Below are 15,189 nucleotides of genomic sequence, written 5' to 3'. Positions count from 1 at the left end.
CAAAAGATCTAGAATAGCCAAAGCAAATTTTAAGAAGATAAACAATATTAGAAGACATATACTACCTGAGTCCAGGACTTCTTATAAAGCTGCAGTTTTCAGATAGTGCATTATTGACATAAAGATAGACAAATACATCAATGAAACAGAATAGAGTCCAGAAATAATTCCATACCTATATTAATAATTGCTTTTCAACAAAGGTGTTGAGATAATTCAATGAGAAAAATAATCTTTCCAACAAATGGTGAGAAACAATTGGATAGCCATATGCAAAAAAAAATAAACATAAACCTCGGCCCTGATCTCATGCCACATACAAAAATTGACTCAAAATTCATCATAGACCTAAATGTAAAAACTAAAACTATTAAACTTCTGGAAGAAAACATAGGGAAAAATTTAATGGCCAGGGGTTTGACAAAGGTTTCTTAAATAGAGTCAAAAACTATATACTGTGAATGAAAAGAATCAATAAGTAAGACTTGATCAAAAACAAACAGTATTCTTCTTCAAAAGACATAGTAAAGAAAATAAAAATTCAAGCCACAGACTGGATGAAATATTTTGTAAAGCATATATCTAACAAAGGACTTGTATCTATAATATATAAGAAACTCTCACATGTCAGTAAAAGATGAAAAACCTACTTGAAAATGGGCAAAAGATTTAGCCAGACCTTTCAACAAAGAAGATACATAGATAACAAATATATGAGAAAATGTTCAACATCATTAGTTAGACAAATTAAAATTAAAAAGCACAGTTTGCTACAACTACACATTTATGAGAGTGGCTACCATTTAAAAAGACAAGTTAGCAAAGATGTGGATCAGCTGGAACTCTCACAAATTGATGATGGGAATGCAAATGGTACAACCACTTTGGAAAACAGGCAAATTCCTGAAAAAGTAAACCCAAACAGTCCACTCTTAGGTATTTAACCAAGGAAAATGAAACATATATCCACATACAGATTCACAAATATTCTTAGTGGCATTATTCGTTAATAGCCAAAAACTGGAAATGATCTAACTGCCCATCAGTGGTGAATAGATAAATAAATTATGGTATATCCATGCCATGAATGCTACACAACATGTAAGGAACTCTTGGAGGGATGCTGCATACTTCTTAAGGGTCCTAATGGAATAAAGCAGAGGTACCCGCCTTAATAATTCACCTCTGCTTCCCTAATCATGCTCTTTCACTACTGCTCCCCTGGGATCATTTCCCAAATACTCTACCTTCAACCAAGTCTGTCTCAGGCTCTGCTTTTATGAAAAAAAGGAAATAAAATGAAACTGAAACCACATGTACATCATGGTGGGAATGGTTAAGTGAATTTGAGTAAATCAGTGTGAAAAATTATTATGCATTCAGTTTTAAATGTTTACAACGACACAAAATTGCATTTGAGATAAAGGTTTTCTTTAAAGGGTTCGAAATGTACATAAGATATAGTCTTAATTATGCAAAATAAATAGAAAATAAAAAGGATCTTATACAATAAGTTCCACTTAAAAGTAGGGAATTTCTATATCTTATATAACCTGGTTAATAGTATCTTATCAAAAGCACTCATAAAATATTTGCAGAATAAACAAACATTACTGCAGGCAAAATGTCCAATAAACAACAGTCCAAAAATATAATGTGCCAATTATGTGCCGAAATCATTTTTTTAATTATTGTTTTAATACATCGTAATATATTATAAGCAAATAAGGCTTATCCCAGGAATGAAAAGACAGTTCAATAGAAAATCCATCAATGTAAATTATGACATTTTTTTAAAACTGATCTTCAAGACTGAGAAGACATTTCATAAAACTCAATACCCACTAATGATTTTTTTAATCTTAGCAAACTAAGAATTTTAAAAAAACAACAAAAAAGGAAGTCCTTAACTTAATAAAGCATACGTACTAGAAATCTACATTTATTATGTACCAGACTGTGTTTGACAGCACTGAAGAAGAGAGGCAGCTACAGTATCTGAACTCATAGAACTTGTAATCTACTGGGAAGAGGAGGGGAGATACTGGCAAGTAAGCAGATGATAATAATACAGCCTGGTAAAATACTATGACAAGAGAATTAGCTAGCCCTGACTTTGCTGGAAATAGTTACCGCAATAGACATAGTTTTTGGGCAAGGACATAGTTTTTTTCATCTTTCTATAAAGATAAAACAATGTCGGACACATGGTAAGTGTTCCTAAAATGTTTCTTAAATGAGTGAGCAAATGAACAAAATAAACAAATATTAAATAGTAGCCTTAGATTGTTTTGGAAGTCAGATACAATGTTTTAATAAATTAAATCATTCCTAAAAAGGAAAAAAATATATTTATTATAAATTTGATGTCTCCTAAAGAATTCATGTGGGTACAAATATAAACACACACACACACACACACACACACACACACACACTAGCAATCCTAAATACTCACGGGTACAAGGGATTTGTATTGGCCAGTTGAAGAGTGTGTGTTTTCACAGGTTCCACAGCTATTAACATATCTTGTTCCACAGCCATAGGAAGAACAGAATATCCACAGTAATCTATATGTTCTCCTAGAAAAAAAGAGAAAGCATTTTTTATCACTGATAGTATATGAAAGAGAAACTCCAGTTGATACACAGAAAAAGCTTGACCAACAGCCAGGTTTTAACAAAAAGTAAAAATACTATGGGCAGAAAGTGATTCAGTTTTCTTTTTCTCCCAGACATCTGAGCCAGGAAATTCTGTTAGCATAAATATATGTTATTAGTTTCTGTTAATGTTTAGAGTTCTTTAAAACTTCACTAGTTTTTTTCCCATTTTCTAATTCATAATGATCATGTTTATGTTATGTGACTAGTTATATGGAACATCAAGAAAAGCGTTATCTCCTTTCTCTATTGATTTTTGTATTAATTTTTAATATATGAACAATTGAAGCCTTTAGCACACTCTCCCTTATATTAACATTATGTGAGTCCCATTCTCTTCCTCCCTTGAGAATGAGCTTACTAAAGGTGAGGATCTTTGCTTCATTTTTTGTGGACTAACCAAATACCTAACAAATTACACTGGTACTAGTACATTGTGTTGAATGTGCTACACATAGCTAGGATAAAGAAAAGCTAGAAAAAGAATATTTAATCTGTACTACTTTATATGTAATAAGCAAATATAGGAAGGAAACTATTCTTTCTAATTCTTCTATGAAATACCAAGAGGAATTTTTTTTCTATTATACCATAATGTCTTCTCCAAATTATCATTTAAACTCAAGGTTGTTATTCATAACATTTAAATACAAAATAACAATTCAAGAAAGATGGGTTAAGCAAGCTCATTTATATTCACCAAAAACAGATTCTTATATCTGATTGTTCCTATGGCAGACATTGATCAGTTAAGATCAAAATGAATGGAAGGCAATTAAACTGCATAATTATATTTTAAAATAAATATTATTCTACATATTATTACAGGTAGCAAGTCTTGTTTCTACACTGACATGTCCATTGAAATAACAAAATAAAAAGCAATAATAATAATAAAGGGTTATTTTTCTGGATTGACAATGACAAATGAAGAAATGGTTTCCAAAGTTGTCTTTCTCTCCAATTTTCTTCAAGAAAACAATATTACACAAAACAGTGGTTCACAAGTAGAAAACATATTTAAACAAGGGGAAATCTAGGAGGGCACCAGATTCTGTTGGGAAGGCTGCAGTGTGGATGACAGCCTCCTGACATTCCTCCCTTTGTCAAAACTGATGGAAATACCCAAGTGAGGGGCATGAAGGGAACAGGAACTCCTGGCAAGTAAGGATATGAAGATGATTACATTCTGCATATTTAACGAAAATATAATAATGCTTTTTAATAAACACTGAAATTAATTTCATCCCAAGCACTAACTAAGCTAACTACATCGGAACATAATACCTCCCATTTTAAATCAGAAAACAGTCAATAAATTTACTAGAATAAGAATTACTTGTCAAGAAAATCCTTAATTTGGAAACCTTACACCCAAAACTAAGCAAAACTTGGCTCTCTTCTGAGGATATGGCTTCTTTGCAGTTCTCTCAGCAACAGCAAGGAGCTGTTGATGTTCTCCTTCCACTCCACCATTTCCAGGCCTTTTTTCTGTCCCCCTGTTCTTCACGGCTCATGCCACATTCTCTCCTCATCACTTTCATCTAAGGCTCTTAGATACTCTGTTCTTCACTGAAGACCTTATCATCTCATTTTAGCCCTCTCCATCCCAGTCCTGCAATAACCTGAACAACATCCAGGTAAACAACCTAGTCTTAGGTCCCAGCTTCCTAATTCCTTGACCTCAAAAAAACACGACTTCCCCTCTGCTCTGCTTACTTCCATGGCATTGACAAATCCAGCAATGGCCACAGACCTTATCACCTGGAACTTTTCTACCTATGAAATTTTAGTTTCAAATATCGAACTTCCCATCCTGCCATTTCTATTACAGTTTATCTCACTTTCCTGTTTTCCAGACTCAGTTCTTTGCCCATCCCACTCCCACCCGACAAGCTTCCTACTATCTCTTTCTTTTTCAACCCAGCATAGATTCCAGAGTTCATTACTTTACCTGCTCTCCTGCCAATATCATCAACTTCCTGATGCCTTGTCATTCTTCTGTTACCTCTATCCAAAACAAAACCCCAAACTTAGATCAAACACAGGCAACCTAGATTAGCTGAGACAGAAAAAAATGAAAACTTTGCAGACTGGTATTGCTACAATTCTATGGTCTCCAGCTCAAACCAGATCACAAAGCTACCCGGCAAAGCTTTTGTTGTTCTAGTCTTTTCCCTCTCCCATTCTTCACAAGGCTATTTCGAATTTTGTGCCTTCTTAAACTTCCAATCCCTCCAACTCTCTTCTACAAGAACTCCCTCAACTTTCTATTCAAAAATTATATATTTACCTACATCAAACTACATCCTTTTCTTTCTTGCCTTCTGTTAAAAGAGTCAAAGTGGCCCTCTTCCTGAGCTCTAGATACCAGCTCGCTTGTCTTCTTGGGAATTCTGCTCCATTAGTTTCTCCCTTCTCAGATGTCTTCAATCTCTCTCGCGCGCCACTGGGTTTACTTCGTTTTCCCTCCTTCTCATTTAACCTTACTCAAATATCTCATATTTTTAAAATTCTCTTTATTTGCTTCAAAATAAAATAAGATCGCCTGAGTTGATAATAATTGAAGCTGGATGTTGGGTACATAAGATTTCATTATACTACTCCAACTACTTTTTTGGATGTTCACATTTTCCATTATAAAAAGTTTTCATTTTAATCCTCCTTTGACTCCTGGATTTTTCTCAGTTCCCCATCTCATCTTCTCTCAATAAAACATACTCATTCTTCAGGTCACCACACTATTAAAAGCAAGAATACTGGTTTCCTAGTATTCCTCTAATCCAATGAATAAATAAATGTAAAACCACCAAAATCACTCAATTTAACCTGCAGCACACAAAAATATTTTCATCTCTCATGAAACAATATAATATTCAGATTCCAACAAATTTATAATTTTTTTAAATGAATGGGCAAAATTAACATTAATAACATAAACTGGGAAAGGTGAAAGTATAATGTGTTCCTTATGCAAAAGTTTGCCTTGCTGTAGCAGAAATATGTAAAATATTCTATTTTTTCAGTTCTCCTGGAAAATATTAAGAAAATAATGCATTAACAAAAATTTGTATTTTACCAAAGGACGAAAGAATTAAGAGAAGGGACTTTCGAAATACCTATTATGTTGACTCTTCCTGGTGCTCGAACATAAAACTTGGGAATGGATCCAAACTTAGAGTTAAATGTCTCTTTTAGCTTTAGCAATCTGGAAACAGAGAAGTAAACACCCAATAAATAAACAATACTGTAACCCCTTAAGTGACACAAGAGTATAGCTAAGCACAGAGAAGATTTAAAAAGTTAAATAAACTCATAAAATTTTTCTGTAGGTTTGGAAGTTCTTTCATGGACATAAATCTGGCACATCTTGCTGTGCTAGAAAGTAAGGAAGGGCTGAAACAATGACAGAAACATGTCAGAAGGACACAGAGACCCACATAAGGAGGTTCTTACTGCCCAAATCTGAAATAATCTGAGCATCAAAATAGTAAAAAGGTAACATACTATAACCCATAAAGTAAAGTAAAAATCAATAAATCCACACTGACACAAATAAATGGAAAAGGAAAAACACTTCCTTACACTGGAATGACAAATAATAAATATAAAAATATATTTAAAAAAACAAAAAAGTCACCATTTGGTGACCATTATAATAATAATTGACTCAAGCAAGGATCATCAATGTATGCTAAAACCAGTAAATTAAAGTTTGACATGAAACAGAATATTAACATCTTCTTAAAATATTTCACCAAAAGATACCTACTAATTACAGAAGAAATAATAGTAACTTTACAGTGGGAAAACCAGGTAGTGTCTCCTTAACCAAGTGATTCAAGTTAATAGCGTTGGTAATGGGACAAATAGATACCATGTGCCTCCTGATATGATGTACTGAGAAAACAAAATTACTTTTTTGTAGTTTTCCTACCAAAAATAAAGTGAGTCTAATCACGAAGAAATACTTAGATAAACTATTAAAAGAGAAAATTTTTAAAAGTATAATCATGACTCATACAGACATAAACATGTCTTAAAGATTTTATCTCATTAAAAAAAGATTTTATCTCATTAATTAATGACAAAACCATAATATAATTATTTAGAAGAATCCAAAGTACTCCTCATATATAGTCAAATAAGGAATTTGAAATGAACTCATAAATAGACAGAAAAACTGGTTAATAGCAAGCCACAACAATCAAATGTATTCCACCAAACACAATTTGCAATTTCTATGGACAAGAATCATTTGCATTGCTATCAGTTTTCTATGACATAAAGAGCTGTGAAAGAGCTTGAATATAAGGCTCAGAGCCATATAGAAATCAGATAATCTGGATGATAGGTATGTCAAGCTAATTCTGGTTCTCCTTGGAGATACCCATAAAGATTACTTTTGGTCCATTTCAATGTTTTCCACAATTTTTTCCTGCAACCCAAATTGAGGGATATTCTATAAAATAACTGATCATGAAATACAAAGACTGAGGAACTGCCTCCCACCAAAAAATAAAAGTTTTTAAAAACAACTAAAAGCAACATGTGTCCTAGATAGAACCCTGACCAAGAAAAAAATATTACTATTATTAATGTTTTTTGCTATAAAAGACATTAGTGGGATAATTGGTGCACTTGAGTTCTGCCAATTAGATAATATTCTATTAATATTAATTTCCTGATTTTGATCATTGTATTCTGATTATGTTAGAAAACGTCCTTTTTTCTGGGAAACACACTCCTGTATTTAAAGTTAAAGAGGTATCATGTCTTCATGTCTTCAACCTAAATCTTGAACTGTTTAGGAAAAAATTTATGAGAGAGAGAGAACAATAAAGTAATTACAAAAAATGTTAACATTTGGTGAATCTGGGAGAAGAGCATACAGTAATTTTTCTGTAAGTCTGAACTTACAGAAAACTTTTCTGTAAGTCTGAAATTATTTTAAAATAAAAAGTTTTCTTAAACAATGTGCTGATGCTTTACTAAGTACTCTATTTCAAAAGGAGATTAATAATAGTCCTTGGTCTCTAGGAATATAAAAGTCTGGCAAAAGAGAAAGATAGGTGAGCTAAAAAGTACAATACAGAGTGACAATAGAGTAATAAGCCAGTCTTCTTGGAGTACAGGGAAAAGCTATTTAGCTCCTACTATGGGAGAATGTGTATGCTAAGATAAATCTAGAAGGGGAAGAAAAAGTTAGAGAAGGCTTCTCCAAGAGGCAATCTCTTAAAATGAATTGTAAAGAATGATGTCAGACAAGTGGGATGGGGTGACACATTCTAGGTAAATGAAATGAAAAGGCCCAGCATGCTGCATTCAGAAAATTATAATTAGGGTTTCAAATACATCAAAAGAGAAAAATAGGAAAAGAGGCTAGTGGTAATCAAGTCCCAGATCATAAAGGCCTTTATATGCCAAGTTGAAGAATCTGGCTTTTAACACATAGCCAAGGGATGTGAACAAATATTTAAAGATAGAGTGATATTATCAGTTTCCCTCTTGCAAAAGTTTCCTGGGAAGTGTGTGGAAAATGGGTCATAGGAGGACAAGGCAGAAAAAAAAAAAAAAAAAATCCAATAGGAAGCCATTGTAGTTAACCTAGAAAGAAATCCTGAGGGTACATTAGTGGTGGAGATAGAGAAGGGTAAAAATTAAATTAAGAAAGTCGAATCCACAAGAATTGGTGACCAATTAGATGTGGGCAAGAGGGAGAAGTTTTCTGGCTTATATAACTCCACTAGCTACAATAGGGGCTAATGTTATTTCTGCTTATGAAAATCGTACATAGAAATAAATTCAAGTTCTGCTAACTTGAATCATTGTTAATTTGCTTTTATAAGCACTGCAAACACATACCAAAGAAAAAAGATGAAATACTAACAGCAATGTTATAATCAGTCTCTTAAAATATTTTAACAAAATGATTTTGAGTTATTAAATTTTGTGTTATTTTCCCAGACTACCTCAAGAAGACAGCGGACCATGCCTTACTGTAACTGCTCCTTCACAACAGGCTTACCATACAACATTCCTTGCCTTTGAAATTCAAATGTGCAGAGGCTATGAAAAAAAAACAAGGAAAGCACTTTTTCTAAGAATAGAAAGAACTGATGTGTACAGTGTTTTTCTAAACTTCATACCTAATCCTATAATAATGAAGCAGTTTTGCTGTAATTGGGGGAGTAGCTGCATTTTTATCACTCTCAGCTAGTCACCAGCCAGACTCCATCTCTTAAAATGTAGTCACTTAAAGTATGCCCTCAAAAAAGAGTACAATGAGCAGTTTTAATATGAAAATAAGAGCTCCTACAAAGATTACATTGTTAAAGGCAGAATTGGCCAAAATATCATCACATAAATTGCTGAATCTGGTGCTGTGAATGATCTTTTGACGTAAGATTTTTTTAACAGCAATTTAGTAACAGAACTTGAGAAACAAAATTATGACTGTAGTGAATGAAATTGATTTTACCATAAGGACTCATTCTCAGAGGACCCTAGGGTGAACAAATGGCTAACTACAGAGAAGAATAAATTAAAATTTCAGGAGACAAAACATGTATCTTTAGTTTGTCATTATGACCTGAGACAAGTCTTCTATCCTATTTGTGCCTCTGTTTTCTCATTAATATCAGGATAATCGCTCATGGCATTACATAAAATATAAATTTTTAATACTAATTTAAGAATAATTTGTTGTGAATATGTGTGTTTATGGTGAAGAGGATCAAAATGTGCCACTCCAAAATATGCCATTTGGCATGAGGATTATTTTGAGCGTAAGGCAATTAAGAAATAGCAGACACAGAAGGAGCTCTCTACCCTCTCTCTAGCCACCTAAAAGCTTGGCATAAATTTTTTCCCTTTGAGAAGCTGTCTATCCCCATACCAAGAGATGACTCTTATGACTTGAGACCTCATGACTTGAGTCTACATAAACAAACCTTACTAAAATAATTCTTATTTTCCATTAGTTTCCCCCACACAGTCACCTTTCCACAACTTCCCATCCCTAGAAACCCAGACCCCTACCCCTTTATCTAGTCACTTCTCACAATTTATCATCCTTTGTTAAAATGTTGCTCCCAGACCTAGCAACTTCTTTTGGTTTTCACATCTTTTCTGTAAAGCCCATGTGCATGAGAAATAAACATTTTCTCCTGTTAATCTGTCTTTTATCAGTTTAATTTACAGGACCCACCTACGAAACTTAACAGGATAGAGGAAAATTTTTTCCTCCCTTATTATGGTAATTTATATGAGTTGTTCTATCTCTCACTTTCCTCAACTACGTATTGAGCATAATAATAGAAATAACTGCAAAGTTTTGTTTTGAAGATTTTATAAGCATGTAATAATTATTAGTCATTATTATAAAATTATATTTGAGAATTTAACATATGTTAAAAATGGTATTCAAAGTGTGGATAATTGCCATTGGGGGAGGAAGGGCAATTTTAATCCCTACTTTGCTTCTTCCATCACAATATATTCTCCTAGATCAGAAATTTAAATGTAAAAATACAACAATAATTATATTAGAGATCTTGGAAAATAAAATCCTGATGGTAAAAATAAAAATAGTAGATGGGCCGAATAATAGGATGAAGGGTTAGAGAACAAATAAGTGAGCAAAAGATAACACTGAGGGAAAGTAGAAATAAAGCCAAAATTACAATTATTTAGAAAAAACAAAAATGAGTGATTTGTATATCAAAACTTATGAGATGCAACTATAACCGTACTCAGAGAAAACCTTCTAGCCTCAATGAATATAAGAAAACAAGAAATAATAAAAATTACTATACACATATCATTTTCTTTATTGCTAGCAAAAAAAAGCAATAAAGAAAGAAGAAATGAATTAAAAGGCAAGAGAATTTAATAAACTAAGGGGAAAATAGCAAAAATTTACAAACAGGTTCTTTGATAAAAATAATAATATAGAAAAAAACTTTTCTGAGTCTCATCACATAAAATCAATATTAGAAATAAAAGATAACTATAGATTCAAAAGAGATCTTATTTTTTAATCTATACAAAAGAGATGATTTTCCTAGGAAAATACAAATTTCTGAAAATTGACGGAAGAGAAAAAGAACAGGAAAAAAAAACAGAAAATGTGGTCAGAAATAACCCCGTTAATAAGACCCAGAAAATGTCATTAGTTCTCTCAAGACCTTAAAGAAAGATGATCCTTTGCTTTTATAAATGGTTGTTAACAATAGAAGCTATAGAAAGCATTCATTTTGTGAGGCCAATATAACCCAGATGCTAAAACTTAATAAAAGCCTCAAAGAGCAAACTCTCACTTGTGAAGATAGAAAATTTCTAAATAAAACACTGGTAAATTTAATTCATCATACATTATTTTATAAGTGACCAGACTTTATTCTAGAAATATGAAGGTAGTATGAGGAACTCTGTTGATTAAATGCATTATTCCAATGGAATAAAAAGGAAAACTCTATAACTCCATGCTTCTCTCAAAATATGCAAGAAAAACTGTAAAATTCAACAGCTATTACTAATTTTTAAATTTTTTTACATATTAAATTTTTTTTAAAGCTTCTGACATGCTAGAAAAGGAAATGCCCTTACAGCTAACATCATATTTGATGACAAAATGTTAGCAACGTCCCCATTAAAATCAGAATCAAGACAAGGGTACTAACATTCAACACTGTACTGCATAAAATATAAAATATCTACACAACAAAATATATCATAAAGTCAAAGGAAAAGTGCTAGACTGGGAATAATATTACATTATATATAAAATAACAAAGAGTTTATATCCAAAAATCCATATGTTCATACAAAAAATACATATATATGTAAAGAGCTTCTGAAAACTAACAAGAAATAGATAATCTAACAACATTTTTTTTTGCAGGGCCATTTGGCAGAAACTATCAAAATTTTAAATGTTCATTACTTTTGGCCCTGATTCTATTTCCATGTAAGCATTTAAAGAAATGTTCACAAAAATGCTCAAAGACATATGTAGAAAAGTCCTTCTTATAGCATTGTTTGTAAGAATGAAAAATTGAAAATTTAAATGTACACTCTAATAGTTGAGTGATTAAATAAATAATGTTCATACTATGAAATACTCTCAGCCCTTAAAACAGTGAAATAAATCTATATGGAGTGATATGCCAGAATCTCTGAGAAATATTAAGTGAAAAAAGTGACAGAAACAAACATGATTCTTATACTGATTCTTATATTACATTATATTACATGAATACACCATTTTCATAAAAAATGGTAACAATGATATTATAAGGATTCAATGATACTATAAGGATAAAATGATATTACAAGGATACAAGCCAAAGTGATAACTTCTCAGAAGGGAATTGGCAGCACAGGATAGGAATCAGAGAGTATAGTGAAGAAAGGGATTTCCAGGCTTTACTGAAAATTCTTTTAAATAATCCAAAACTTTCCTATTAAGAATGCATTCATAAAGCACCATTATTCATAGAGCCAAAAAGTAGAAACAATCCAAATATCCATCAACTGATGCAAATGTATAAACAAAATGTGGTATATCCATACCATGGAATACCATTCAACTATAAAAAGGAATGGCATACTGATAACAAGTTACAATGTGGAAAATATTACAGGAAGTGAAAGAAGCCAGTCACAAAAACTACATATTAAATTATTCCATTTATTTCAAACCTCCAGAATAAGTAAATCTATAGAGACAGAAAGTACATTAGAGATTGCTCTGGATTAGGGTAGGGGTGGAGAGGAGGTGATAGCTTAAAGAATGCAAGGTTCTTTGTGGGGTGATGAAAAAGTTCTAACTTTGATTATGGTGACAGTTGTACAATCCTGTGAATATACTAAAAACCATTTCACTGTAAACCTTTAACAGATTAACTGTTTGGTATGTGAATGATAGCTCAATAAAGCTGTTACAAAAAATAATACTAATCTAACAATTTCACAAAAAGAAGGAAGAGAAGAGAGAACGCTGCAAAGAAAACTAGAATAGTGAATTTTAAGTAGTCTTACAGTACAGGATACATGAAAGATTGGGATGAGAAAAAAATATTAGAGCTTCTACTTCTATTTGATTTTATATAAAAAGAATAAAAATGATGTTGTTTACTAAAATGTATATCATGGTTGATTAATGCCTTTACTCAGAAGATTATATGTCCTGTAAAGCTGAAGAGGCATCCTGAAGAAAGACCAGGAGTTCCACAAGAAGACTGTCTGACCTTGATGCTCTGGTGCATTTTTTTTTCCTTTCAACATGTTGTAACATATGAGCAGCTAGGTGAATTTATAGATACACTATCTAGATTTAACTGAACTCACCATTGCTAGAATGAATAAGTGGCTGAAACATTGCTTGACACTGACAATCACACTGCATGCACAAGTGAAAAACAAGAAAATGACAGAGAACAAACTCATCCAACTGCTATTATGATCTCTTCTGTGGCTAGCATTTGTTACATGAATGAACACTGTGAAAGTCACAAAAAGGCAAGAAACTCTAAAGAAATTTTATAAACAGTTTGTTTTTAATATGTTAGCATCATTCTCCCTCCCCTGCAGGGTAACTATAGAAATATTGAGCATTATGATTGAAATCATAAAAGAGAAGAAATTTATAGATATATTTTATATAAAAGACTAAACTACAAGGTGACAGATTATTTTCATGTAACAAATTCCTCATGAATCTTATTCGAAGCATGTCTTTAACAAAATATCCTTAATTCATTCAAATACATAAGGGCAACAGAGAATATAATGACATCCAGAGACATTCACAAGTAATCTAAAAGCAATGTTGATCTCCATAATAAAAAAGTATGTTTCTTTCTGGTAACTAAAGACCCATTGTTTGATAGCTTAATGGTGTAAAAGCATTCTCAAGTTTTAGTAAATTATATTGTCAACTGTCACATGACAGTCATATACCAGGAAGTAGAGAGAGCTTGAGGACATAATGTTAGAGAAAAAAGTTAACACGGGGGAAAAAAAGTAAAAATTAGAAACAGCAAAGGGAGAGAGAAATCACCCTTAGAAAAAATTGTAGCCGGTTATAGACTTCATACTAAGAGATTCAGTCCTGTGTCAGAATGAAGTATTCCTACAAAGTGTCTGCAAGACATCCTTAAATGAAAAGATCCTCCACTAGGTATCACTAAGCTTTTAGTTATTCTGTAGTTCAGTTATTCTGTAGTTAGGTACTGGCGGCAGATTAATTCCCACAGTGACAATTCATAGATTCCATTTGTTTAAAAGGATGCAGAGACCAAGGGTTTTTTGTTTCGTTTTGAGTGTTTGATTGTTTTCAATGAATATTTTAGAAAAGGGACCTTAAAAACTACTCTAAGTTGGCAGGCAAGACAAAGAGAGAAGAGGTTCAAAGTTAATTTGGGTATTTTTGCTAAAGCCCTGCAGAAGAGTGTGCCACCTTCAGCAAGAAAGGGAAAAGAAGGATCTGCATGACTGAAACAGAACACATCCCTGGTAGTAGCCAAGGTGGAAAGTGCGGTGTGCTCTTTCTTGCAAGCCCAGCCACACGGCTTTATAATATTCCTAGGATTCTGTCCGCCCCCGGGGGCAAAAGCAGCCCCAGTGAAGAGCCAAAAGCCCTGGACACCATCGGCACTTTGCCAATCCAGGAGATCCCAAACCGTGGTATCTCCTCTTCCCCACCTGGGATGTTCTGCCACCTGGATTCGACACGTGGCAGGGCCCTCCGTAGCCATATTTCGCTAGATCCTATTTTCTTCTGCAGTTTCAACTGGCGAAGTAAGGCTTCTGAGGTAATCACAAGACATCTGCAGCAGGAGTCCTTTCTTCCGGGCGACACCAACCCCCACCCTGCGGAAATCCCGCCGCTTTGCTGAGGTGACTGCTTCCAGTCCACCCCGCCTCTGGCTCCGCCTCCCTGGGCTCTAGGGATCCGTGCCCTCCTAGCCGCTGTCAGGCACAGCCACGTTGCTGCTCTGAGTTCAAGGGAACCCAGGACTCCTTAGAACCCTGCCTGGAGCCCATGAGAAAAAAGGTTTTGTTTTTGCGAATAGGGTTAAAATCTAGCACCTCAGGTTGCTTTTTTTCTTAAATTGGGTTTTTTTCTTCTTTAATGACCAGCAACTACTCCCCCAAATAACACTAAAATATTTAGTATTGCCTCTTATGTGGATTATTTCAAAATCAGGCAGTAGAAAATTGATGCAGCCCTCGATTTAAACATATTTGCATTCATTCCAATAATAGAGGCATTGGTAGGCCTTCCTAGAACATAATAACAAAAAGAAGAAAACGCGTCTTTCAAATTCTATACAGCCCTTAGCATCCAGTTCAACTTAAAGAAATCTCAGATGCCCAATATCAAGAAACACACCATCTCCACCCTATTATCACTCTACCACATTGCTGGTTTCCTTCCTTCATAGTTTTCACAAGTTATGCATATTTATTTTCTTATTTATTATCTGTCCCACCATTTCCATTGTCACTACCACTACAAGAT

The 15,189-nt window shown here is 33.3% G+C and overlaps 1 protein-coding gene across 1 annotated transcript in view; it reads right to left on the bottom strand.

The window, feature by feature from the left end:
• GALK2 (galactokinase 2) overlaps positions 1 to 14,554 on the bottom strand; it is a 97,673-nt gene extending 83,119 nt beyond the window's left edge. Inside the window, exons 1-3 of the mRNA XM_023527837.1 lie at positions 14,370 to 14,554; positions 5,780 to 5,868; positions 2,459 to 2,582 (exon numbers count right to left, since the gene is read on the bottom strand). The gene's annotated coding sequence lies outside the window, so the exon portion shown is untranslated. The remainder of the gene's footprint in view (positions 1 to 2,458; positions 2,583 to 5,779; positions 5,869 to 14,369) is intronic.
• Positions 14,555 to 15,189: the final 635 nt, after the last annotated feature.

The sequence above is a fragment of the Pteropus vampyrus genome, unplaced genomic scaffold (assembly GCF_000151845.1).
Source record: "Pteropus vampyrus isolate Shadow unplaced genomic scaffold, Pvam_2.0 Scaffold19, whole genome shotgun sequence".
NCBI lineage: Eukaryota > Metazoa > Chordata > Mammalia > Chiroptera > Pteropodidae > Pteropus > Pteropus vampyrus.
Note: the sequence above shows the minus strand (reverse complement) of the source record. Positions and strands in the feature narration are given on the sequence as shown.